Source organism: Mustela lutreola, chromosome 17, assembly GCF_030435805.1.
Source record: "Mustela lutreola isolate mMusLut2 chromosome 17, mMusLut2.pri, whole genome shotgun sequence".
NCBI classification, from domain to species: domain Eukaryota; kingdom Metazoa; phylum Chordata; class Mammalia; order Carnivora; family Mustelidae; genus Mustela; species Mustela lutreola.
This window is the reverse complement of record NC_081306.1, coordinates 6,695,311-6,722,382: the sequence shown is the minus strand read 5'-3', so window position 1 is coordinate 6,722,382 and position 27,072 is coordinate 6,695,311. Positions and strand designations below refer to the sequence as shown.

General features: G+C 43.6%; 1 long non-coding RNA gene across 3 annotated transcripts in view; it reads left to right on the top strand.

Moving 5' to 3' along the window:
- The window catches only part of LOC131819944 (uncharacterized), a 30,665-nt gene extending 3,882 nt beyond the window's left edge, over window positions 1-26,783 (top strand). The window contains exons 2-6 of one of the 3 annotated variants that reach the window (XR_009349411.1): window positions 5,159-5,301; window positions 8,294-8,415; window positions 22,656-22,827; window positions 23,966-24,071; window positions 24,940-26,783. This is a non-coding gene — a long non-coding RNA (uncharacterized LOC131819944). Of the gene's footprint in view, window positions 1-5,158; window positions 5,302-8,293; window positions 8,416-12,870; window positions 13,074-22,655; window positions 22,828-23,965; window positions 24,072-24,939 lie in introns of all 3 variants that reach the window. The other 2 variants (XR_009349410.1, XR_009349409.1) reach the window with 2 other exon arrangements.
- Window positions 26,784-27,072: the final 289 nt, after the last annotated feature.

Genomic DNA, 27,072 nt, shown 5'->3' with positions numbered 1-27,072 from the left:
TCTTGGGTGGCTTAGTGGGTTAAGCCTCTGTCTTCTGCTCAGGTCATGATCCCGGGGTCCTGCTGCTCAGCAGGGAGCCTGCTTCCCCCCGCTCTCTCTGCCTGCCTCTCTGCCTACTTGTGATCTCTCTCTCTGTCAAATATATAAAAATAAAATTAAAAAAAAAAAAAAGAATGAGAATGTTCTCATTCTATGGAGGATAAATTATTTGCCAAACTTGCCCATGAAGAAAGTCAAATAAATCATGGCTTTTCTGGGTTTTCGCTCCCGTCCCTCCATTTTTTTTCTCAAATGGAACAAATTAAATTTTAGAAAATACCTGTGAAAAGCAATGGTCTCAGATCTATAATACTAATTATTTTTCTTATACGGTTAATTTTTTTTAAGATTATATTTTTAAGGTATCTCTGTACCTAACTTAGGCTGGCTCTCCTAAGCCTCAGATCAAGAATCACATGCTCCAGCTGAGCAAGGAAGGTGCCCCTTCAGGATTAACTTTTTAAACAAAAAAAGTGGGTACATTTCCCCCACTCTATAATCTAATTAGAATAATCTCAGCATATAATTTTTTGCCTCATTTATTTTTTATTGTCTCAGTGGTATTCCTCAATGTGATTGTACTTTATGTGACAATATTTATGTTTGTCATTTCGGTGACTGTGTATTTATTATTAAGATAGGGCTGTGATGAACATTTTTGCATGTGTGTTTGAGTTTTCTAGTGAGATGGATCTCAGGAGGGAAGGTTCTATGGAAGCTCAAAACTTCTATGGAAGTTTCAAAAGAAACTCCACCTCGATTTGTACAGAGGGCATTTTAAAGAGAGAATGAAGAAGTAAGGCCAGGGATGAGTAAAGTCAGGGGAGGAACAGATGACAAAAAGTAGAATACGTATTGGTCCATATGAAACCGCCTGTATTTGCTAACTGGGAGACAAGAGCTCAACTTTTCTGTGTTGATTGAACAAATAGTAGATGCCTTGAGTTTTTCCTCAGGCAGGCACTAAGGGGGACTGGTGGTGTCGCAGGGTTGGGACCTGGAGCTGTTAGAAACTATGTTAATGTTTATTCGAGTTGGTATATGATAAGCCAGGTTTGAGAAGAGGGCTCTGAGCAGTCTGGCTAGAGTTTGGTCAAGGAAAGAATCTTTGTCAGTGTAGTCTCCTCCTTTCTATGTAGTGTGTTTAAACCTTGATTTGTTCATCTGTTCATCTGATGATTAGACATTTTGTTGTATCCAAGTTTTTGGTCATTGTGAATAGGCTACAATAAACTTTCTTACAGAAGTCTTAAATTTCTGTTGAAATTGTTAGTGGGATTGCTTAGTCACAGGGTGGGGATATATTGAAGTGCTAGCTTAGTTTCCAAAGTGGTTAATCAGTTTACACTTCCCACCAGCAATATAGTGACACTCCAGTTGCTCAGCATCCTTATAAACATTCTGTGTTGTCAGGGTGAAATAGCATCTCATTATGCTTTCACATTGCATTTCCCTGGTGATGAATGATCTGAGTTAGGCACCTTTTTGTGTATTTAGTGGGCATTCTTACATCTTTTGGGGACTGTCTGTTCATCTTTTACCCATTGTTTGTTGTCAATGTTGTTTTGGTTTTGACTTTATGGAGTTATTACGTATTCTGGATAGGAATTCTTTGTCAGACAGATGCATGATAAACGTACATGGATAGGAGAATGAAAATTTTAGAATATTTTACAGTAGCATCTAAGACATAAACTGGTTGGGGTGACTGGGTGGTTTAGTTGATGACTCATCTGACTTTTGATCTCAGCTCAGGCCTTGAACTCAGGATTGTGAGTTCATGCCCTGCTTTGGGCTCTATACTGGGCTCTATGCTGGGCATGGAGCCTACTTACAAAACAAAAACACAGGAAAGCAAACAGGCTAGGAATAAGTATCATGATAAACATGAAATACCTTGACAGAGAACACAAAACATTGTTGAGAGGAGTTCAAGAAGACTGAAATAAAGGGAGGGTATATTTTGTTTACGCATTAGAAGATATGACGTTGTCGAGATTTCTGTTTTCCATGATATGATTCATGCACACAATGCAATCTCAGGCAAAATCCTAGCCTTCTTTTTATTCTATTTTAGAGGAAATGACCAAGTTGATTCCAAAATGTACATGGAAGTGCCAAGGGCCTAGATAGCCAAAAAGTCTTTAAAATAATACAGTTGAAGAACCCACATTGCTTATTCCTGCTCAATTTTAAGACTAATTTTAAAGCCACAGTAATCAAAGTCTTTGTGATAAAGATAGATCAATGAAACAGAACAGAGGGTACAAAATAGACCAATCGCAACAAGTATTGTCAATTGATTTTGGCCCAGAGTGTCAAGTCCGTTCAATGGGGGAAAGGGAAGTCATTTTAATTTTTTTTAGATTTATTTATTTATTTGAGATAGAGTGAGAGATCATGACCAGGGAGGAGGGGAGAAGGAGAAGCAGACTCCCTGCTGAGCAGGATGCCGGATGTGGGACTTAATATCAGGACCCAGGGATGCTCCCAATGGAGTGAACCACCCACGTGCCCTAGGGGAATCTTTATAGTGAATAATTCTGGGTCAACTGGATATTGAAGGGGAAACAAAACGGACCTCGTCCCCTACCTCTTTCTACTTAGAGACATAAATTTGGGAAGGGTCATAAACCCAAATATAAAAGATTTAACCTACTCATGTCATTCATTTTTACCCTTTCATTCTGTTCAAATAAGTGTCAAAGGGATTTTTCATCAGCACAAATTAAATTAAAATTCTAAGCAATAGGAAAAACACTGACTAACTGGAAGTGTTTCTTCTTTCTTTTTTTTTAGTCTCATAATTGATGGTGTCTTAGAATGAAATATGACATATGGGTAGTGTAGGAAAGTTTTAAAACAGAGAGAAATTAAAACACAAACACACCCCCCAGAAATCTCTGACGTTTCTCCTATTTCTCTATTCTTCTTTAGCCTCCCTGCCTGCCTTCTACTGGAACATTCCAAGGCGCTTCTTGCTCAGAGCATTTCTATCTGCTTTTTGTCCTTCTTAGAGTAAGAATAGGTTTGTACCAGGGAACAGCACCAGAGTACCTTTTGCACAGCTTTCTCCAATTCAGTGGAACTCCACAGAGCCTTCCCCTTTTCAGAGAGGCCTGCCCTTTGATCTTGTCTGATGAAGGTCCTTTCATCTGCCATACTGTTGCCATTCATCTGGCATAAGCTCTTACTTCTCTTTGTCTCTTCCCGGGTTCCCCACTGTATCCCCAGTGCCTGGTACTTTGCAGACACTCTACAAGGTTTGTTTGTCTGGATCAATAGTGTTAGCTGAGGGTGAATACAGAAGCTGCTCCGTGTCATCCAGGAGAGGGCAGTAGGAAGTCCAGGGAGGAGCTCCCAGAGGAAGGCAGCTTGGTCAGCTTTTCAGCAGGTAGAGCTGCTCAGGGGTGGAGCACGTGCTTTCTTTGTAGGGCGTGCTCAGGCGGTGGCTTGGTGTTGTTGACAGGTTCTTGCTCTGGATGTCAGGGATGATCATGTCATTTGGAAGGTCCCTTCCAACCAGACAGTCCTGCTTGAGGACTAGTCTCCTCTCTGGTCTGTGGTTCTTTCTCAACTGCAGATCTGGCTTTTACCACTAGAGGGCACTACATGATGCCTTTGAGGACAGGGCTCCTCAAACCCCTGACAGTGAGAACAGTTTTCTTTAATTGAGATATCATTGATCTGCACAATATTATGTCAGTTTCAGGTGTGCAACATAGTGATTTTCCACATCTGTATATTTCTCAGTGCTCACCACCATTAAGTATAACCACTGTCTATCACAGTACAACATTAATATTATCTTGACATACTTTTCATCATTGTGAGTTATTTATATAAGTGGAAGTATGTACCTCTTAATCCTCTTCACCAATTTCTCCCCCTGCCTTTCCTTCTGGCAACCATCAGTTTGCTTTCTGTGTTGAAGAGTCTACTTGGTTTCGTTTGTTGAAGAACTGAGTTTTCATGGCACTTATACCCCGAACATGCAGTTCAACAACAGCTTCACAAAACAATCTTTAACTCTTACAGTTGTGATGCATACTGATATTTTCTGTTTTATTGTTGTCTGTATTTTCTAAGCCAGGGATTCTCAGACTATTACATTGATTTTATGACATGGGTGGGTCACAATTCATTGTTTGAAAAGCACTGTTTTAGACAACAGAGCCTGTTCACCCTTGTAAAACTCTGTGGGTCAGATTTCCTTGACTGTCTGGGTTGGTAGGTAATTGTGTCCCTTAGTGTGTACTCAACTATGTGTTGAGTTGCTGCCTTGAGTAGCTGAAGATATTTGCTTCCTGATGGGGTGTCTGCTGCTGTAGGACAGGCAAGGAGAGAGAAGGCCAAAAAAGGACAGAGAAAAAGTCTGCTTCCTGGCATATCAGAAGACACAGGCTCAGTCATTCCACTCTTCAAACTCAGCTGCCACACAGGTCTGACTGTGTGCAGAATGTGGCCATGGACGAGCGAGATGAGGGTACAGGGAAGAAATGTTTAGGGCTGATGAGGATGTAACAGCTGCTAGGAAACCCCACAACACCCTTCCAGAATGTTACCCCATGAAAAGAAAGGTTAAGGAGAGTCTAAAATTCCTAAAGATAATGAGAATAATTGAAAGCAAAGGAAGGACAGCCTAAACACTTATATCTTGCGTAGGACTGTATTATAGGGAGCTTTCCCTCAGGGCATCTGGGTGCTCAGTCGAGTGAGTGGCCAACTCTCGGTTTCAGTTCAGGTCACAATCTCAGGGTCGTGGGATCAAGTCATGTGTTGGGTTCAGTGCTTGGTAGGAAGTTTGCTTCTGAATTCACTGTCTCCTTTTGCCTCTGCCCTCCTCAACCATTCTCCCTCGCTTTCTCTCAAATGAATAAATATATATATATATATATATTTTTTAAGGGGTTTTGCCATGCATCAGATACTTGACCCTCAAAAGAATCTGAATAAGGGGTTACTGTGGAAGGAAAGCTATCCAGAGGCACACCTGGAGCCTCTAAGGAACAGACATCTTCTTTCTGGGCTTTGGCAAAGGAGCAAAACGGCTGTGGCATGTGACACTTACACTTTTGATTCTGGGATCCCTAAGCCTGTCTGACACTCTATTCCTCAGGAGCTGGCATGTCACAGGAGGTGTGGAGGACACCCAAGACTGGGCCTCGCTCCTGGACAGCAGCCAGGGACAGCCATGAGGAAGGACAGTCCTTGGATTGAAAGGGGATCCCACAGGGCCGACTGTGGCACAGGCTGCCCAAGGTGAGACCCATCCCCCGTGTCCTTGATCCTTGGGTTGTGTGGAAATAAAAATCAGACACAGAGAATCCAGGGTCCCTTAAAGGGGTTCACTACCCCCATGACTCTTTATCTGTGATGGTACTGGCTTTCCTGGGCCCTACTGCTGCCTGCTGCCTCAAGGCAGAGCTTTGAACTGTCCCCAAAGTCTTGGACCTGAGATCATACAGAACGAGCTCCCACCATGGTGCAAGCAGAAAGCCTGTGACCCATTCCTAAGCCTCTGCTGGTACAGACCGAGGACATCCAGGGTGGAAGGTGCATGAGACCATGAGACTGGCAGACAAAATTTTCTCCACACTGTCTGAAAGCACAGATCTCTCAATTCAGGGATTAGCAAACTTGCTGCAAATGGCCAGAAAGTATTTTAGCCTTTGCAGGGCAGATGGTATCTCCTCAAACTACTCAACTCCCCTGTCCTGCTGTTAAAGCAGCCATAGAGAAGACTTAAGTAAATGGGAGTGGCCGTGTTGCAATAAAACTTGATTTACAAAGACAGCTGGGTAGGCGAAATCTGGCCCTTTCAGCCTGGGCTCCAAAGTCCAACAGACATTCTTTTTTTTTTTTTTTTTTCAAGGAGACTAGAGTTTTTTAAAAACACACACACCACACACACACATGCACACACAGTTACATGTGCCCTACCCCTTTCAGCTTACTGATTAAGGAAATCGAAATGAGGTAATGTGCTCAGATATCACTTAAGGTCCTTCAGGCTGTAACAGAAGACCAACTCCATTTGATTTATTAGTTTTTTTAAAAGTTTGTTTATTTTAGTGAGAGAGATTAGTGGGGGAAAGGCAGAGGGAGAGAGAATCCTGAAGCAGACTCCCCACTGAGGATGAAGTCTGATGCTGGGCTGGGTGCCAGGACCCTGAGATCATGACCTGAGCCAAAACCAAGAATTGGCCACTAAACTGACAGAGCCACCAAGAGTCCCACCATTTGGTTTAAATGGTAAAGACATTTATTAATTCCCAAGATACACATTGAGGGGAAAGGTCAAAATGGCTTCATATGACCAGAGGCAAGTGACTATCTCCCATCCAACATCCCCTCATCATCCCAGAGGCCTGAGGTTTTAGGGATTCATTATTCCAAAGAGAGAGTTCCAGTGTCCACTCTCTCCAGTAGGAGAAAAATGAAAAATGAAAGTGCTCATTTCCCAACATTCTCACCAACACAGTGTATTAGGAACCTTTTCATTGTGGTTAATCTGATAACTAAAAAATGGTATCTTACAGTAATTTTATTTTATGTTATTCCTCTTTTGGGGGGCTGAAGTTAAGGATCATTGTTATATGACTAAGAGCCATTTATATTATCTTTTACTGTGAACTGTTCATGTAAAGAATTACTTTTTTGTCTTTTGTAAAGTGATAGTAACACTATTAGGCTTTGCAAGTCCTTTCTATCAAGTCCGTGAAAGGATTTGAGATGGGAGGGTGACTCAGTCTCAACCAGATTGAGAAATTGGCCAGATGACCCCAGTCCTTGGGCTTGTAGGGAATCCTGGTCCTAAGGATGGAGCCTATGGCTAGGTTCTGTAAGAAATGCAAAGAAAGTTTAAATTAAGGACATGAACCTTACTTTGAGCTGAAGGTGAACCCAGGCTTTAAGAAGATGGGGGCCAGGCTTGCCTAGAGGCCTGAAGCCTCCCTCCCAGGCTTCTGAGGTGGCTTTCCTAACCATTGCTGCAGAGGCAGGGACCCACCTTGGACCCCTGGGAGCTGGGTGCCCCAGGCAGCATGTCAGTGGCCTGCCTTCCTTCTTCCTCTGCTGGGCCAGTATCTCCAGATGCAGCACACTAAGAGACTACTTCCCAAATAGGGTGTGGTGAGCATCTTTAAAGTTTTTGTTTCAATATCGTCTGTTGTGGACGATATTCTGTAATATACAATAAAAGTGATTTCCTAGAAACATAAAATGCAAGATAACCTGTAAACTACAAGCTCAAATTATGTATTAGGAGAATCAATAGACATAGAACTCCTATATCACATTGCAGTATGTTTCTAAATGCTACTCAAAATCGTTCTTAAGATAGTTATGCTTTAAGCAGCAAGGCTGTAGAACACAGATTCTATCTTCCCTTCCCCCTCTTATTGCCTATCTCCCTGACTCAAGCTCTCCCCACCCTGGAGCTGAATAAGTCCATTTTGGGGGCAATGTTTGCTCATGCCTTCCTCTCCCATAGATGGTCTGTGACACCAACTTATAAACATAGAAGCTTTTACCCACATATGATGGAGATGATGGGAGCATGGCAAGAAATACAGCTTTATTTTATTTTGTTTTGTTTTGCCATTTATCTGCCCCATTTTCTGACCGCAAAATATTACTTCATCATGATCTCGCATTCAGAGTTTTAGTTGAGTCCTAAGTGTCTTGCACGTGGCCACAAAAAAGTGTATTTCGAAGAGGAACATTTAGATCTGATGTTTTGATGTAAAACACTTGTCTTTCCTTTGTAAAATAATGAGACATTTTATTTTAATTTTTAAACATTTTACGTATTTATTGGAGAGGTAGAGCATATGCGGGAGGGATAGACAGGTAGGGAAAAGCAGGCTCCCAGCTGAGCAGGGAACCCATCGGGGCCTAATCCAAGGATCTTGAGTACCTGACCTGAGCCAAAGGCAGATGCTTAACCAAATGAGCCACCCAAGTGCCCCAAGGGATATTTCATTTCTAAGATCTTTAATTCTACCGTTAAATCATTAAATAGGTTGTACTTACTTTGGTTCTAGCAGCTTTAAGTTAGAAACAAAAACAAAAAACAAAAAAAAAAAAAGGAAGAAAATGAAAGTCCTGATTTCTCCCATGAATTCCTCAGATAAATCACTGACCCCAAAGCAGAGCAGCAAAATCCTCCTTTGCTCTTCTCCTGGGGCCACCTCTGCAGGAATGATTTCTGACCTCACTGAGCGAGAGCTTGTCTCTGTGTCTTTCTCAGGATATTTTGCTCGAGTCCATGGCATCTCTCAGCTGATAAAAGCATTTCTACAGAAGAAAGAATGTTATTGTCAAATTCTAAATCTTGGGACTCAGATGGAGACCACCTTCTGGAGATTAAAGGTAAATGAACATTCGCCCTCTTCTTTCCTGAATTGTTTCATTTGTGAAGGTGCTTGTCTAGATCAAAATGTTAAACATTTATTCAGAGGGAATGTAGTGACTGCCAGTCTTGTGCCCATGTCCCAAGGTGCTGCTGCCATCAGCCACGTACTTGATGTCACCAGGGCCCTGGTGAAGGACGGGCACCTGGCTTCTCATCCTTTGCTGTTACAAACAGGACTTTTGATAAAAACCCTTGTAGACGTGTTCTCTGCACGTGTGAAAGATCCCCCCCCCAGTGGGATTGTGAGCCCCAGAGCCCCTGTGTCTGCCGTATTGACGATCACGAAGATTTGTCATCGTGACAGTGTCTTCAGTTTAGAGATGTGCAAGGCTGGTGATAATGATATGACACAGAGGCCTTTTGTAGCTATTCCCTGATTTGATCCCTCACGTGCTCTGTTAACGAGCAAGCACAGGTGTAACTACGCTCACTCACAGGAAATGAGATGGGTCTGGTTAGTGGCAGAACCAGGAGTGAATAGACTGCAGGTCCCACAAGTCCAGGTTGCTTCCCTGTTCTCTGTCCAGAGCCTTGTGCTTGCTCAGGGGGTTCTTTGTGGTCTGTCAGTCAGTGGTGCATCTGTACCTCAGTGACCATGGTGTGGTGGAAGGAGCTGGAGCAGAATGCGGGGCAGAACGTGTGCATGTGAGCAGAAGCCACTAGAGGAATGCCTCCTCTAGGCCCCACACCCTTTTGACTTGGTCCCAAGGTTTGGTTTCTCCTTCGTGTCATGTGGTTGTGTTGATAAGGAATAAATCTGACATTTTTATTTCTGGTCCAGGCACATTGAGACTAGGTAATCCTTCCAAGAAAAAGATAATCTGCCAGTAGTAAGGAAGGCATATAGCACAGGGTAGGCAAGATGTAGTGGAGGTGTTTTGGATTGGTCCAAAGGGTTTTTTAAAAACATCTAGTCTTCTTGGGGCGCCTGGGTGGCTCAGTGGGTTAAGCCGCTGCCTTCTGCTCAGGTCATGATCTCAGGGTCCTGGGATCGAGTCCCGCATAGGGCTCTCTGCTCAGCAGGGAGCCTGTTTCCCTCTATCTCTCTCTGCCTGCCTCTCAGTCTACTTGTGATTTCTCTCTGTCAAATAAATAAATAAAATCTTTTAAAAAAAAAAAAAAAAAAACCATCTAGTCTTCTTGAAAAAAAGAATGTTTGCTCTTCAGAGCCTAACCAAAAGGGCCAGATTTCGCCTACCCACCTGTCTTTGTAAATAAAGTTTTATTGCAACACAGCCACTCCCATTTACTTAAGTCTTCTCTGTGGCTGCTTTAATAGCACGACAGGGGAGTTGAGTAGTTTGAGGAGAGGCCATCTGCCCTGCAAAGGCTAAAATACTTTCTGGCCATTTGCAGCAAGTTTGCTAATCCCTGAATTGAGAGATCTGTGCTTCTAGACAGTGTGGAGAAAATTTTGTCTGCCAGTCTCATGGTCTCATGCACCTTCCACCTGGGATGGTCCCCCTGGCTGCACCAGCAGAGGCTTAGGAATGGGTCACAGGCTTTCTGCTTGCACCATGGTGGGAGCTCATTCTGTATGATCTCAGGCCCAAGACTTTGGGGACAGTTGAAAGCTCTGCCTTGAGGCAGCAGGCAGCAGTAGGGCCCAGGAAAGCCAGTACCATCACAGATAAAGAGTCATGGGGTAGTGATCCCTTTTAAGGGACCTTAGCTCTGTGTCTCCCGACTTTTATTTCCACACAACCCAATGATCAAGGACACAGGGGATGGGTCTCACCTTGGGCAGCTTGTGCCACAGTCGGCCCTGTGGGATCCCCTTTCAATCCAAGGGCTGTCCTTCCTCATAGCTGTCCCTGGCTGTCCAGGAGCGAGGCCCAGTCCTCGGTGTCCTCCATACCTCCTGTGACATGCCAGCTCCTGAGGAATAGAGTGTCAGACAGGCTTAGGGATCCCAGAATCAAAAGTGTAAGTGTCACGTGCAACAGCCGTTTTGCTCCTTTGCCAAAGCCCAGAAAGAAGATGTCTGTTCCTTAGAGGCTCCAGATATGCCTCTGGATAGCTTTCTCTCCACAGTGACCCCTCATTTACAGTTCTTCTGAGAGTCAAGTTTCTCATGCCTGAGAAGAACTTTTTTTTTTTAAGATCTATTTATTTCTTTCAGAGATAGGGAGGGAAAATGTTCGAGGAGGGGCAGAGGCAAAAGGAGACAGGTTATCCAGAAGGAGACTCCTCCGAGCACTGAAACTGACACATGACTCGATCCCACGACCCTGAGATCATGATCTGAACCGAAATCAAGAGTCAGCCGCTCACTCGACTGAGCCACCCAGTCGCCCCGAGGAAAAGCTCCTTATAATAAAGAAGTCTAGCACAAGGTATAGGAGTGTATGCTGTCCTTCATTTGCTTTCGATCATTCCAATTGTCTCTGGGAATTTTAGACTCTCCTTAACCTTTTCTATTGTGGGAGTAACATTCTGGAAGAGTATTGTGGGGTGTCCTAGCAGAGGTTGTATCCTCATCTTCCCTAAGCATATCCTCCCAGTAGCCTGGGCCAGCTCATCCATCGCTGCGTTCTGCACACAGCCAGGCATGCGTGGCAGCTGTGAGTGTGAATGGTGGGGATGGCTCAGCCTGCATCTTCTGATACGCCAGGAAGCAGTCTTGTTCTCTGTCCTCCTGTCTCCTCTCTCCCTCCCTCTCCTTCAAACCAGACCCCCTGAGATTTTCCACTAGGGAAGGCAGTAGCTGGACCTGTAGTTCTGATGCTCACCCTTCCTCCTACTAGGAAGTTCTTTCTCATGTTTTCTGCCCCCATCATGCTGACCCTGGGGTCGGCGACCCCGCAGTCTCCGCTTTCCATTGCGGGTGACTGTCTGCATACACGGTGCTCTTCTATGTGCCGTTGCTCCTGTTAGAAACGGGAGTGTCATCTCAGCCTGCAATAGCGACACTGTGACCAGATTCTGGACGCCAGCACCTGGCTTTTCTTTCGTCTTTTCCCATCGAATGAACTGGCTTTGTATTTCTGGAATACAAGTACAGGTGGACACGGGTGTTCAAAGAATACATGGTGTGTGTGGGGGGGATGCCGACCTGGTCAGCAGGTGTGGAGCACCTTGTTTCTTGCCAGGCCTTAGGGCCGTGAGGAGCTGTTGCAGGCGATACACAGTGTGATTGCAAGAGGCCAGAAAGGGGTGTCTGTGCAGATGGGGGTTGAGGAGAGGATGCATTCAAGAATAGTCATCAGGGCTGAGTGATTGGACACGGCAGACATGGAGAGAATGTGCTAGAATGGCCAGGGCATGACCAGGCTGGGGACGCAGATAGGGGAGTGGGGCCGTGAGTATTTGTGTCTGTGTGTGTGTGTGTGTGTGTGTGTGTGTGTCTTTGCATGTGTATCCCAGTGTCTTTGTCTCTCTGTATCTCTATGTGGGGTCTTTGTGTCTATGAGTGTCTCTGTGTGTGGGTCTCTGTGTAGATGTGTTCCTTTAACTTATTGTACATGTTTGTGTGTTTCTGTGCGCCTGTCTGGCTTTCACACCTTCTTTACTGCAGCTCTCAGTAGAAATAAATGTATAGCCCAGGCCAGGCCCCACATCTGTGTACACATGTCGGTACATCATAAAGGCCCACCCATGCTGCTTACTCTGGCAGGTCCTACTGTGAGTGTTGCTGGAGTATTTATTTCTATAGGACTCCTCACAGCCCTGTGAGTTGCTGTCATTGTCTCTACTGTGTAGATGTGGAAAGCTTGGCCCAGGGAGTTGAGTGACTTCCCAGCACCTTGTGGCAGACAAGTGGCTGACCTGGGATCTGAACCCCATTCCCCAGCTCCAGAGTGCCTGCCCTTTCCCCGACCACACTCTCCTCTCACAGGAAAAAGTAAATGTAGTATAAGACAGACAGTGTTTGCCCTCACCGTGGTAGGTGCTTTGTGATATTTGATGTTGTATCCGATTTGATTCCCCACATGCTGGCTCCACCCCCACATCGGTTTCCTGACCTTCCCTAATCTGTCTCCATCTGCTTTTTGGCAAAGTCTGTTAGGTCCTACTTCCCCAGGGCCTCTCAGTGCCTTCCTGTCTCCATCCCAGTGGCTGCTCCCCCAGTTCTAGCTCCCCATGACTTCCTCCCTGGACCTTCTTCCTGGACAGCTATGAGAACCCCCTAACTTTCATCCTCTGTCCGTTCTCCACACGGAGACTGAAGTCACCTGAAACATGCGTTTTTAACCATATCATTTCTGATTTGGACCCTGAATATTCCATTGCTGTTTGGGGCTTAGTACTCACTACATGAAGATGGTCAGTAAATGTATGAGGGAATATTGAATTAGAAAACTTACTGTGTATTTTTCCTTAAGATGAAGATCTTCTCTCAGGAAAGTATTTTTTTTAATATATTTTTTTAAATGTTTAAAAAGATTTTTATTTATTTATTTATTTGACAGACAGAGATCACAAGTAGGCAGAGAGGCAGGCAGAGATAGAGGAAGAGAAGCAGGCTCCCCGCTGAACAGAGAGCCTGATGTGGGGCTCGATCCCAGGACCGAAGGCAGAGGCTTTAACCCACTGAGCCACCCAGGCGCCCCCCAGGAAAGTATTTTGAGGTCCACTTTCCAGTGATGGTCATGAGAAAGCTGCACTGCATCAGGTAAGTGTGGCTTGGACCATACGACAGAGCCGGGTAGATTCAGAGGAAGCAGTCAGTAGGGGGCCGGTCTGCTTGCCAGGGATTTCATTTTAGGGGGCTCTTCCCTTGAACCCCCTCCCTGCTTTCTTGCTGGCCCCAGGATCCTCATTCCAACCTGTGGAGCAGTCTTCCAAATGCAGTATACCCTCCGTTGGGACTGTTTTGTCCATGGACGTCATTTCTCTGAACCTTGAAAAGAAATGACCTACAGTAGTTTAATCATCTGAATTGTTCTGTGTGTTTTGTCTGCTTTGTTATCTCCAGGGTATAGAAAGGTGCCCAGCCCAGAGGCAGTAAATACTGTTCGAGTGAATGAGAGGAGGCTAAACTTAGGCATTTAGTATATGTGAGATATTCCAGGTGCCACCCTGAGGCCAGGTTTTAGGAAGTTTGCAGAGTTGTCAAGGATGAGTTTGTGACTTTCTGCTGGGAGATTTTGTAGCACCATGTGAAATGCTTTACTTGGATCAACTCATTCTGTGTGCAGAGCAGACATTCATACTTGTGAATTCTGTTTGGGAAACCCAGGCTCAAAGCAGTGAAGTGACTTTCCATCATGGCACCTGTAGAGGAAGGGGTGGAGTTGAGATTGAACCCTGGCCCAAACTACTAGAACTCCTATAGCAGTTCAGTAATGTGTTAAGATACAAAATCAATGCACAGAAATCAGTTGCTTGCTTATATACTAGCAATGAAAATATAGAAAGGGAAATTAGAGAATCAGTTCCCTTTACTATAGCACCAACAACCATAAGATACCTTAGAATAAATCTAACCAAAGAGGTAAAGGATCTGTATACTCGAGGAACTACAGAACACTAATGAAAGAAATTAAAGACACAAAAAGATGGAAAAACCTTCCATGTTCATGGATCAGAAGAATAAACATTATTAAAATGTGTACTGCCCAGAGCAATCAAAATTCCACTGGCATTATTCTAAGTGCTGGGAGAAACAATCCCAAAATTTGTATGGAACCAGGAAAGACCCTGAGTTGCTAAGGAAATGTTGAAAAAGAAAAACAAAGCTGGGGGCATCACATTGCCTGAGTTCAAGTTTTACTACCAAGCTGTGATCTCCAAGACAGCATGGTACTGACACAGAAGCAGACACATAGACCAATGGAACAGAAGGGAGAATCCAGAAATGGACCCTCAACTCTATGGTCAACTAATCTTCGACAGAGCAGGAAAAAAATATCCAGTGGAAAAAAGATAGTCTCTTCAATAAATCGTGCTGGGAAAATTGTACAGCTACATATAGAAGAATGAAACTAGACAATTCTCTCACACCATACACAAAGGTAAACTTGAAATGGATGAAAGACCTCAACATGAGGCAGGAGTCTATCCAAATCCTAGAGAAGAACATAAGCAGTAACCTCTTCGACATCAACAATTTCTTTCAAGACATGTCTCCCAAAGCAAAGGAAACAAAAGCGAAAATGAACTTTTGGGAATTCATCAATATCAAAAGCTTCTACACAGCAAAGGAAACAGTCAACAAAACAAAGAGGCAATCCACAGAATGAGAGAAGATAGTCCCAAATGACGCTGCAGACAAAGGGCTGATATCCAAGATCTATAAAGAACTCCTCAAACCTAACATCCCCCAAAAACTGATAATTACATCAAAAAATGGTCAGAAGACATGAACAGACACTTCGCCAAAGAACACATACAAGTGGCTAACAGACGCATGAAAAAATCTTCATCGTCACTAGCCAAAACAGGGAAATCCAAACAAGACCACATTGAGATACCACCTTACACCAGGTAGAATGGCCAAAATCAACAGGACAGGAAATAAGACGTGTTGGAGAGTCTGCGGAGAAAGGGGAACCCTCTTACACTGTTGTTGGGAATGCAAGTTGGTTCATGCAACCACTTTGGAAAACAGTGTGGCAATTCCTCAGAAAATTAAAAATAGAGCTATATGACCCTGCAGTTGTACTACTGGGTATTTACCCCAAAGATACAAATATAGTGAATAGATGGCCCATCTGTACCCCAGTGTTCATAGCAGCAATGTCCACATTCGCCAAATTGTGGAAAGAGTCGAGATGCCTTTCAACAGATAAATGGATAAAGATGTGGTCTATATATACAGTGGAATATTACACAGCCATTGGGATAGAATACGGAGAGAGGCAAGATGGCAGAGGAGTAGCCAACTGTAATGACATCAGATCCCAGGACTTCAGCTAAATAGGTATCAAACCATTCCAAACACCTGAAAACTCAACAGGAAATAGAGGAGAAGAGCAGCAATTCCAGGGGCAGAAAATTGACCACTTTCTGAAAGGTAGGATGTGCAGAGAGGTGAATCCAAAGCAATGGGAAGATAGACCATGGAGGGGTAGGGGCCGGCTCTTGGCAAGCAGTGGAGCAGCAGAGCACAAAATCAGAACTTTTAGAAGTCTGCTGCACTGAGGGTCATCACTCCAGAGGTTAAGCGGGGCTGGAGCCCTCGTGGGGACAGTGTGGTCTCTGGTCTCACAGGATCACAGAATGTCCGGGAGTGTCTGAGTGTGGCAGAGCCCCCAGGTGTCACAGCAGGGAAGCCAACTACAGAGACAACTGTTGAGTGAGCTTTTAGATTGGGGTTACCTTAAACAGTGATTCAAGGCACAGTAAGACCACTGCTCTTCAAGCAGGGACCCCCACAAGTGGCAGATCTGGAGACTCACCTTCCTGCTCTGTAAGGAGCAGCATGGCTGGAACCTTCTGGGTTTGGAGACTCCAAACGGGCCATGTGCCAAAGATAGAAGTACTTGGTCACACACCAGGTGAGCTCAGAATGCAGCCGGAGGCCAGGGAAATGGGAGGGATTGACTGCTTATCTCTGAGGGTGCACTGAGAAGTGGGGCCCCAGGCTTTTGTCTCCTCTGGGCCAGAGATTGGGAGGCTGCCATTTTCATTCTTGTCCTCCAAATCTCTTCAGAAAGGGCTAAAGGAACAAAAGTTCCATGAGCAAATCCAAGCAGATTACGTAGCCCACCCCTGGCATGGGCGGGCGTAATTCCACCTCAGGCAGTGACAGTTGAGAATCACGGCAAGAGGCCCCTCCCCAAGAAGATCACCAAGAACATCAGCCAAGACCAAGCTTACTGGTCAAGAAGAACAGTGGAACTCCAGACTAGGGGAAAACAACGGGTAGAATTCATGGCTTTTTCCCCATGACCCTTAATCTTGCAATGTTATTTTTTTATTATTTTACTTTTTTCTTACTCTATTTTTTTTAACTTTTCCTCTTTCCTCTTTTAGCATTTTTTAACTAGTTTATCTTAACAATACCTTTCTAGAAAAAAAAGTTTTTTAAACCTTTATTGTTATAGTCACATTTTATCCCTTCGTTGTATTTAACCTTCTTTTTTGTATTTGTATTATTTTTCTATAAAATTTCAGGATGCAATTTCTTCTAATAGTTCAAAATATACCCTAATTTAGAACATAGCTTTGTTCTAATCTCCAGCCTGAGCACATTCCCTCCTCTTTTTCTTCTTTTCTTTTCCCAACCAACATATCTTATTAATTCTTTTTTTAGAATTTTTAAAAAATTTTCATCTTTACAGTCATATTCCATTACTTCATTGTGTTTACTCTTATTTTTGTACATATAAATCTTTCTTTCTTTAAAATTTTGGGAGGTAATTTCTTCTAAGAGACGAAAATACACCCAAAATCAAGTGGGTGGCTCTGTCCTAGTCACCAAATACATATATATATATATATATATATATATATATATATATATATATATATATATATATATTTTTTTTTTTTAATTTTTATTTCTCCCCCTTCCTTCTCCCCCACCCCCCAGTTTTGGATCTCTTCTGATTTAGTTAGCATACATTTTTCTGGGGTCTTCACCACCCTTTTAATATTCTATTCTCTTGTTCATATATTCTTATCGAGATAAAATGACAAGGTGGAAAAACTCACCACAAAAAAAAAAAAAAAAGAGGGAATACAGATGACTAGGGATATACGGACATTGGTTATATGTCAGAACTAGAGTTCAGAATGATGATTCTCAAGGTGCTAGCTGGGCTCAAAAGAAGGCATGGAAGATATTAGAGAACCCTTTCTGGGGAAATAAAATTCTTTTCTGGAGAAATAGAAGAACTAAAATCTGACCAAGTTGAAAACAATAAAAAATAAAAACTATTAATGAAGTGCAATAAAAAAAAAAATGGAGGCTCTTACTGCTAGGATAAATGAGGCAGAAGAGAGAATTAGTGATATAGAAGACCAAATGATGGAGAACAACAAGCTGAGCAAAAGAGAGACAACTACCATGAAGGGAGAATTCGAGAGATAAGTGATACCATAAGACAAAACAATATTAGAATAATTGGGATTCCAGAAGAAGAAGAGAGAGAGAGGCAGAAGGTATATTGGAGCAAATTATTGTAGAGAATTTCCCTAATATGGCAAAGGGAACAAGCATCAAAATCCAGGAGGCACAGACAATTTACCCCCTCAAAACCAATAAAAATAGGTCCACACCCCATCATTTAATAGTAAAAGTTATAAGTCTTAATGACAAAGAAAAAATCCTGAAAGCAGCTCAGGACAAGTCTAACATACAATGGTAGAAATACTAGATTGGCAGCAAACTTATCTACAGAGACCTGGCAGGCCAGAAAGAACTGGCATGATATTTCCAGAGCACTGATAAAAATATGCATCCAAGAATACTATATCCAGCTAGGCTATCACTGCAAATAGAAGGAGAGATAAAAAGCTTTCAGGACAAATGAAAACTAAAAGAATTTGCAAACACCAAACCCCCCTACAGGAAATATTGAAAGGGCTCCTCTAAGCATAGAGAGAGCCTAAAAGTAGTAGACCAGAAAGGAACAAATATACAGTAACACTCACAGGCAATACAGTGGCACAAAATTCACATCTTCAAATAGTTACCCTGAATGTAAATGGGCTAAATGCTCCAATCAAAAGACACAGGGTATCAGAATGGATTAAAAAAAAAACAAAACCATCAATATGCTGTCTATAAGTAACTCATTTTAGATCCAAAGACACCTCCTGATTTAAAGTGAGGGTGTGGAAAACAATTTACCATGCTAATGGACATCAAAGGAAAGCTGGGGTGGCAGTTCTTTTATCAGATAAATTAGATTTTAGGCCAAAGACTAGAATAAGAGATGAGGAAGGACACTATATTACACTGAAAGGGTCTGTCCAACAAGAAGATCTAATAATTTAAAGTATCTATGCCCCTAACATGGGAGCAGCCAACTATATAAACCAATTAATAACAAAATCAAAGAAACATATCGACAGTAATGCAATAATAGTAAGGAACTTTAACATCCCCTCACTGAAATGGACAGATCATCCAAGCAAAAGATCAACAAGGAAATAAAGGCCTTAAATGACACACTGGACCAGAGGGACATCACAGATATATTCAGACTATTCCATCCCAAAACAACAGAATACACATTCTTCTCTAGTGCATATGGAACATTCTCCTGAATAGATTACATCCTGGGTCACATATCAGGTCTCAGTTGGTACCAAAAGATTGGGATCATTCCCTGCATATTTTCAGACCACTGTGCTCTAAAAGTAGAACTCAATCACAAGAGGAAAGTTGGAAAGAACTCAAGTACATGGAGGCTAAAGAACATCTTACTAAAGAATGAATGGGTCAACCAGGAAATTAAAGAATTGAAAAAATTCATGGAAACATATGAAAATGAAAACACAAATGTTCAAAATCTTTGGCATGCAGAAAAGGTGGTCCTGAGAACAAAGTATGTAGTGATACAAGGCTTTATCAAGAAACAAGGATAGTCTCAAGTATACAACCTAACCCTACCTAAAGGAGCTGGGGAAAGAGCAGCAAAGAAAGCATAAACTCAGCAGGAGAAGAGAAATAATGATCAGAGCAGAAATCCAGTATGGCACTGGCACAAAAACAGATGCATAGATCAATGGAACAGAATAGAGAACCCAGAAATAGACCTTCAATTCTATGGTCACCTAATCTTTGACAAAGCAAGACAGAATGTCCAGTGGAAAAGAGACAGTCTCTTCAACAAACGGTGTTGGGAAAATTGGACAGTCACATGCAGAAAAATGAAACTGGACCATTTCTTCACACCACACACAAAAATAGACTCAAAATGGATGAAAGACCTCAATGTGAGACAGGAATCCACCAGAATCATTGAGGAGAACATAGGCAGGAACCTCTTCAACCACAGCTTCAGCAACTTCTTCCTAGAAAATTGCCAAAGGCAAGGGATGCAACAGCAAAAATGAACTATTGGGACTTCATCAAGATCAAAAGCTTTTGCACAGCAAAGGAAACGGTCAACAAAACCAAAAGAAAACTGACAAAATGGGAGTCTATATTCACAAATGACATATCAGATAAAGGGCTACTATCCAAAATCCACAAAGAATTTATAAACTCAACACCCAAAAACCCAAATAATCCAATCAGGGAATGGGCAGAGGACATGAACAGACATTTCCGCAAAGAAGACATCCAGATGGCCAACCGACACATGAACAGGTGCTCCATATCACTCCGCATCAGGGAAATACATATCAATGAGATACCACCTCACATCAGTCAGAATGGCTAAAATGTAACAAGTCAGGAGACAACAGATGTTGGAAAGGATGCGGAGAAAGAGGAACTCCCCTACACTGTTGGTGGGAATGCAAGCTGGTGCAACCACTCCAGAAAACAGCATGGAGGTTCCTCAAAAAGTTAAAAATAGAGCTGCCTTATGACCCAGCAATCCCACTACTGGATATTTACCCCAAAGATACAAATGTAGTGATCCAAAGGGGCACGTGCACCCCAATGTTTATAGCAGCAATGTCCACAATAGCTAAGCTATGGAAAGAGCCTAGATGTCCATCAATAGATGAATGGATAAATTAGATAGTATATATCTATAATGGAATACTATGTAGCCATCAAAAGAAATGAAATCTTGCCATTTGCAACAATGTGGATGGAAATAGAGGGTATTGTGCTGAGTAAAATAAGTAAATCAGGAAAGACAATTGTCATATGATCTCCATGTTATGAGGAATTTGAGAGGCAGAGTGGGGGACTTGGGGGTAGGGAAGGAAAACTGGAACAAGATGGGATTGGGAGGGAGACAAACCATAAGAGACCCTTAATCTCATGAAACAAACTGAGGGTTGCTACAGGAGGTGGGGTAGGGATAGGGTGGCCGGGTTATGGACATTGGGGTGGGTATGTGCTATTGTGAGTGCTAGGAAGTGTGTAAGCCTGACAATTCACAGACATGTCTCCTGGGGCAAATAATACATTATATGTTAATAAAAAAAATAATAAAAAAAAGAAAGGATGAATACCCAGCTTTTGTATCAACATGAATGGGACTAGAGGAGATTATATAGAGTGAAATAAGCAGAGAATATCAGTTATCATATGGTTTCACTTTCTCATGGAGCACAAGGTATAACACAGAGGACATTAGGACAAGGAAAGAAAAAATGACTTGGGGGAAATCGGAAGTAAAGATGAACCATGAGAAACTGTGGACTCTGAGAAACAAACTGAGGGTTTTAGAAGGGAGGGGGTGGGGAGATGGGCGAGCCTGGTGGTGGGTATTAAGGAGGGCATGTAATGCATGGAGCACTGGGTGTGGTGCATAAACAATGAATAATGGAACTGAAAAAAATAAAATTAAGATTTTAAAAAATTAAATAAATAAACCCTGACCTCAAGCCCATGGTCAGTGTTTCCTAGTGGTATTAACCCATATACTCCCTTACCTCTTTCTCAATGAGTGATTTAAATAGAATGCCAAGTCTTACGTTTCAAAAAATTTTAGTCAACCTAAAAGTTTCAACTTCTTTTTCAAAGATGACTAATTCTCAACATCTGGAAATAGTTTTCTAGTATGAGGCTATTCTACTATATCCTATAAAAACAGGGCTTTCACCTTTTCAAATAGAAGATTCTGTTACAGTAAATACACTTTTTAGTTGCCACCTGGCATCTGGGACTGTGTATCTGCAGAGGAGGATCTAGCTTGGTAGAACCCTGCATGAAATAAGAGTAAGTGGGCTCTCGCTTAAGCCCAGAGGTGGCTTCTAGGCTGGAAAAGGCATTGACCTTTGTGTGTGGTTGTTGTGATAGAGGATTTGGGTCTCTCACGTCTGGCTTTTTGCATATCCTGGAGGAGAGGACTCATCACATAAATGTTACTGACTTCAGGTCTGTGTAGGAGTTGGTTTTCCAGATAACTGTAAGCAGTAAGCACTTGGTTATACATTTTGTTGGAGAAGAGGCAGGAAACTAGAGACGACTTGGAAAACACTGGAACATCAGGCAAATTCTTGCTGACCTCTCTTGAGCGATTTCTGAGTGTTCCATATTTCCTGATGAGATTATGAGTAACACCCCATTCTGAGTGTCCTGCCTAGTGACCTCCTCTGAGCCCTGATCCACGGAAGTGTGACTGCATGTGCCAAGGGCCCAATGTCATGGAGCAGAAGACCCTGTGCAGTGATTGGCCCTTGCTTTGACAGGAGCAAGATATGTTCGCTGTATCTGGAAATGGTGTTTGCATTTTTGCTGAGACTGAGCTTCTCACCTTGTTTTGGTTTTTCCCATCTTCCCACAGAGTCAAGCTGTTTTTGTTTTTGTTTTTTAAGTTTTTATTTATTTATTTGACAGAGAGCTAGAAAGCACAAGTAAGCAGAGCAGCAGGCAGAGGGAGAGAGAGAAGCAGGCTCACTGCTTAGCAGAGAGCAAGCAGGCAGAGGGAGAGAGAGAAGCAGGCTCTCTGCTAAGCAGCGAGCCCAATTCTGGGCTCCATCCCAGGACCCTGGAATCATGAGCCGAGCTGAAGGCAGTCACTTAACCAACTGACCCAGCCAGGCACCCCATGAGCCAAGCTGTTCTTATCACAACCCATCCTAGATTTACATTCAGAGGACCCACTTCGAATTGGCAAGTACCCTTAACCTGCGTGTTACAGTATGGGCTATAGAACACTCTGTTTTTTCCCCCTTTTCCTTTGAAAAGTGTGTGTGTGTGTGTGTGTGTGTGTGTGTGTCTGAGTTTGAGCCTGCATATGTGCACCGATTATGTCACATGGCATGTACTTCTGTGATACGTTTACACTGCATCGCATTTACCGTGAAGGAATTTAAAACAGATGTGCATAGGTCCCTGTTCTCTAAGTTTTACAGAATGTATCTCAATGATTCTCAAAAGATGCAAAAAGATTTTTTCCTGAAAATCTCCATTTCTAGCTTTCCTTGGGACCATCCATTCTGGCAACATCAGACCCTCAGTCCTGCCCCCACTGTTCCCTGCTATTTGTACCTGACCTACTTTACTGATTATGTCACCTCCTTGGCCCCTCTGTTTTAATTTTGAGTGTTACCAGCAACACTCTGCTCACCTCTAAGCCTTCTGAACCAAGGGAAACCTCTTCCAGAATGTTCCATCATTTTCAGTCTGTGTCTGATGGAGTAGTTCAAGGGACTTCTTAATAATTGCTACCAGGTGACATGCCCAGAGAGGATGACCTTTGTGATTGGTGGACACAGATGACACAGGAAACATCAGACAACCAGACAGGTCTCTATGCAACCACAGTGCCATACTCATGCTCCTAGTGAAGAAACTCCCCCAGAAAAGAACATCTCCCCCATCCTTTGTTTCCCTCCTATGAATTGTAAGTAGATCCTCTGTAGGCTTTTCCATTTCCTGGCCTAGCTGTTTTCTCCACACTGTAGCTGTCCTAATTCTCTGCATATTGGGTGTCTACTTGGGTCAGGATGATGACTGGTAATGAAAGAGCTACCACTTTGCATTAACTTTGATCCATCAGTGCAGGAATGTATGAAGTAGAAAGTAAACACGCTCCATAATCTGTCCCCCCACCAAGAAAAGCAGTGTCCAGAGTGTTTTCTCCTGTGGATGAACAGCACACCTAGAGACGGATAAATATCACACATGAGAAAACACACACAGAAAGATAATCCAGTGTCTGGCACGTACAGGGTTCCATAAATTTTTGTTGAGAGACTATATATACACATTGAATGAATACATAAGTTGTATTCAGTATATATCTGTTGAGTGAATGAATCTGTATTTCTCAAAATCAGTAAATTCAGGTGTCCTTTTAATAAAGTGAATCATTTATACATCCTGCGCTGTAGCTAGCTCGCTCCTTCTGCATCCTAGCAACCCCTGACTATCTTTGTGTCATCATATCTAGGTCTGCCTCCTCATTTCTGATGGCTTTCTAGTTCTCCTTGGCATGGAAATTCCATGACCCTTAATGTATTCAGTACAGATGGTCCTTTAGATAGCTGTGTGTTTTATGGTGTTCTGTTAAGCAGTGTTGTAGAAAGCACAGGTACACATGCATGTTTGCAGGAATTGCTGGCTCAAGAAATTGTCCCTTGTGAATTCTAATAGCTACTGCCAAACTGTTCTTCAGGACCCTCTTTACTGATTTGTATTTTCATGAGAGTAGATGAGGGTTCCTTTTCCACACACCCTAACGCTAGCTGTTATCATTTAAAAAATTCTGCCAAACTGTCAAACCTATTAATTTAACAATTTTTAAAGAACTTTGTGCTAATGAGATAGAGTATCCTTCCTTCCTTGTACTGGCCTGCTAGATTTCTTTGTAAATGTCCATTGGAAATGTTGCAGTTTCATTTTCTTTTCAATTGCTGGGAATCCTTTAGAACATAAAGATATAGTCTTTGATCAAAGTCCCTCATCAGCCTTTTGGGGCAGATTTTTTTTCTTCATGTTTTCTTGCTTGCTTTTGAACTGTGTGTTTGTATCTTCTTTAGGCACATCTTCTGGTCCTGCACCTTAGAGTTTCTGATTTTGCCATCATAGTATCCGAAGCTCATGACCAAGAAAGAATTTTTCAGCTGTCTCTGGTGCTGCAAAAAGGTGATTTTATTAAAAACCAGGGACAGGACCTATAGGCAAAAAGAGCTGCCATGGGGTCGTGAGGAGTGGCCTATTCTATACTTTCAAGTTTGAGGGGGTTGGAGATAGTGTAAGTCCCCAAGGAATTCTGAAAGGAAGGTTTCCAGGACCATGAGAGGCTAGCTGTTGTTGGCAAAGGGTCATTGATTATGGTTCTAATAAAGCCTTAGTCATGAGACCCTTCAGGCCTAGATCAGTGGGCCATATGCTTGAGGGATGATTGTCAACATGTATCTTGGGGGCTAGAAATAAAGGAGATTTCCAAAGTTTTATATGTTAAAGTAGGCTTCCAGGATCCTGGGAGGGGGATTTGGGCTAGGATTGCCTTTGCCCTTCGCAGGCTGTCAACACAGAGGCAGTTGAGTCCCTAGAGGAATGCCCCTTGCCTGTTTCAAGGAGTTGTCAATGGGCTGCAGGAAATAAGGACGTTTCATAATTGCTCTTCAGCCTTTGTTTCCACATCACATTTCACTCAGTGAGGAAAAATACCATTGCGTGGAAAGCACAGGAAGCAGGAGTTCGTGTGGTGTGATACCACTTTGGGGGAATGTCGAGGGCCAGGTGTGTTTTCTGTGGGCAGGCACAAGGGCAGGCCCATGGGAGCACGTGCTCAGGGCCCATCTGGGATAGCCACCAAGGCAGGGGGAGAAGGGGAAGAGCCCCAGCTGGGGTATGGGAAGTTGTGGGGATGAGCTGCTAGGACCAGGACCAGTGGCCAGAGCCGGTCTGCTGAAGGGCCCCAGTCTCAGCCTTTCCTAGCCACCTGGCCTGCAGCAGCTGGGTCCCAGGTGAGCGTTGCCTACAACTGCCTATTGTCTTTTGATTCTAGGCCTCCCTCGGTCAGGAGTCCTGGGACACTTGGCAAGGTAATCTGACTGTGCTGGACACTTTCCACAGTAGACCAGGTTAGTTTTGTGACCTGCAGGGATGTTCTCCTGGGTTGGTGGCCGGGACTCTGGCCTAGGCCCTTCCCTGGGCGGAGTGGATGGCAGTGGAACTTCCTTCACGGGCCACACTTTCAGTTTCTCCAGAGATGTGCTGGACTTTGCTGATGTCATCTGGGTATAGCAAAAACCAACAGACCCTCCAAATGCGATCCTAACACTGAAGGCGGAAGTGACACAGTGGAAGAACTTGTCCCAGTCTTCATCGCAGGGACTGAGGAACTCAGACTCAGCCGCAGTCTGGAAACAGAAGAACACCGTCAGGGACAGAACAGCATCAAGTGAGGGAGATGGACGACCACATCAGCTTGGAGTGGCGGGATTACAGAATATCTCCCAGGAGCTTCCCCAGGAAAAGCGTTTGGATGTTCGGAGCATAACTGCCACACCCTTCATAGCTTGGTAGCCGCCTTGACCTCTGCTGGCATCGAGCAATAAAGAAACACAGTCAAAGGTCAGCGCAGAGTCCCCCTTGACTCTATCCAGTTTTCACTTTCCCATACTTGGGCTCACCCTGCCAGGCTGATCTTGTAAGAACTAGATTTACCCTTGAGTTGACAATGTTTATGGAGTTTCTACCCAAGGCACCACAGCAGGCGCTGGAGAAAGACGACAAGGGCTCTCTCAAGGCCTTTCGTTTACTGGAGAACAAGAACAAGTAAATAGGCCACTGCATCATAGAAAACCGGGTGATGTGTGAACTTATGAAAATCCCCCAGATTGGGGCCCTCCAGTCTCTGTTGGAGCATCAGTAGCATCATTGAAGGGCTTTTAGAAGCAGAGAACTTTGCCCGGAAAGCTGAAGAATGAGTAGGTGGCAGCTACAGGGCTGGTGTGGTGAAAGGAGCTCCGGAATATTCCAGGGAGGGGTGAACAGGTAGGAATCCTCAGCCTGCTCTGGAATCCCAAAACAGGGGATCTATGGCCGAAATGGAAGTGTGAAGAGAGAAGCTGTTGCAGAGGAAGCTGGAGCCAAGGAGAGCCTGACCGGCCTGGGAGCTTGAAAAGGCTCAGAATGGGGGCGCCTGGGTAGCTCAGTCGGTTCAGCATCTGCCTTTGGTTCAGGTCATGATCGCAGGGTCCTGGGAGAGGGCCCCAGGTCAAGCTGTCTGCTCCGTGGGAAGCCTGCTTCCTCCTCTCCCATTGCTTGTGTTCTCGCTCTGTCAAATAAATAAAATAAATAAAAGCCTCAGATGTTTGTGCCAAAAGAGCAAACACCCCTTTCCTTATAGGGTGTATAAACAGGCCAGAACGACAATGTGACAAATCTCTCTTGACCCTCACCGGATATTGGTTTCACAAGACATGTTACTAAGACTCCTAAGGAATTATCTTAGAATTCATTTACAAATTCTCCATTGAAACATTAGCCCCCACACCTGATGAGGGAGCAGAAGGCTAGTTGAGGTCAAGGCAGAAGCTGACACCCTGCACTCCCCCCTCCCATGCCTTGGTGGGACCTGTGTGACCTTCGTCCAGGAAACTTCCAACCATCTTCATGTTCATTCCTTGCTAGAAGGTAAAACCACCTCACTTGACCATGGCAAGGTCTCCAGTATCATGTAGGTCCTCTTTAGCATAGGAAAGTGCTTTTGAAACCCTTCCCTTCCCTTTCCTCACCTCCCCCACCTTCCAAGTGTGTATCAGTTGCCCCCACAACCCTGATGCAGCTATTTCTTCCCACAGACCCTGTCCCTGTGCTTTAATAAAACCACTGTTTTGCACCAAAGAGGTCTCAAGAATTCTTTCTCGTCATCGGCTCTAGACCTCACCCCACCAAACGTCACCTACGGTCCCAAACTCTATCACTGCTCCCCTGTCTAGCTGCCGCTTGGCATTACTTCTGTCATTTCCTGCAAATGACGGAAAAGTAGGCACCGCTAGGCTTTAGGGAATAGACTTCAACTCTGGAAACAGAATCAGTGCACACTAAGATCATAGGGTGGGGTAGCAACCAAATTAAAAAACAAAACAAAGCCACTAAGCAAAAAGTTCTGGGGGAGGGACCCCCAAACCCT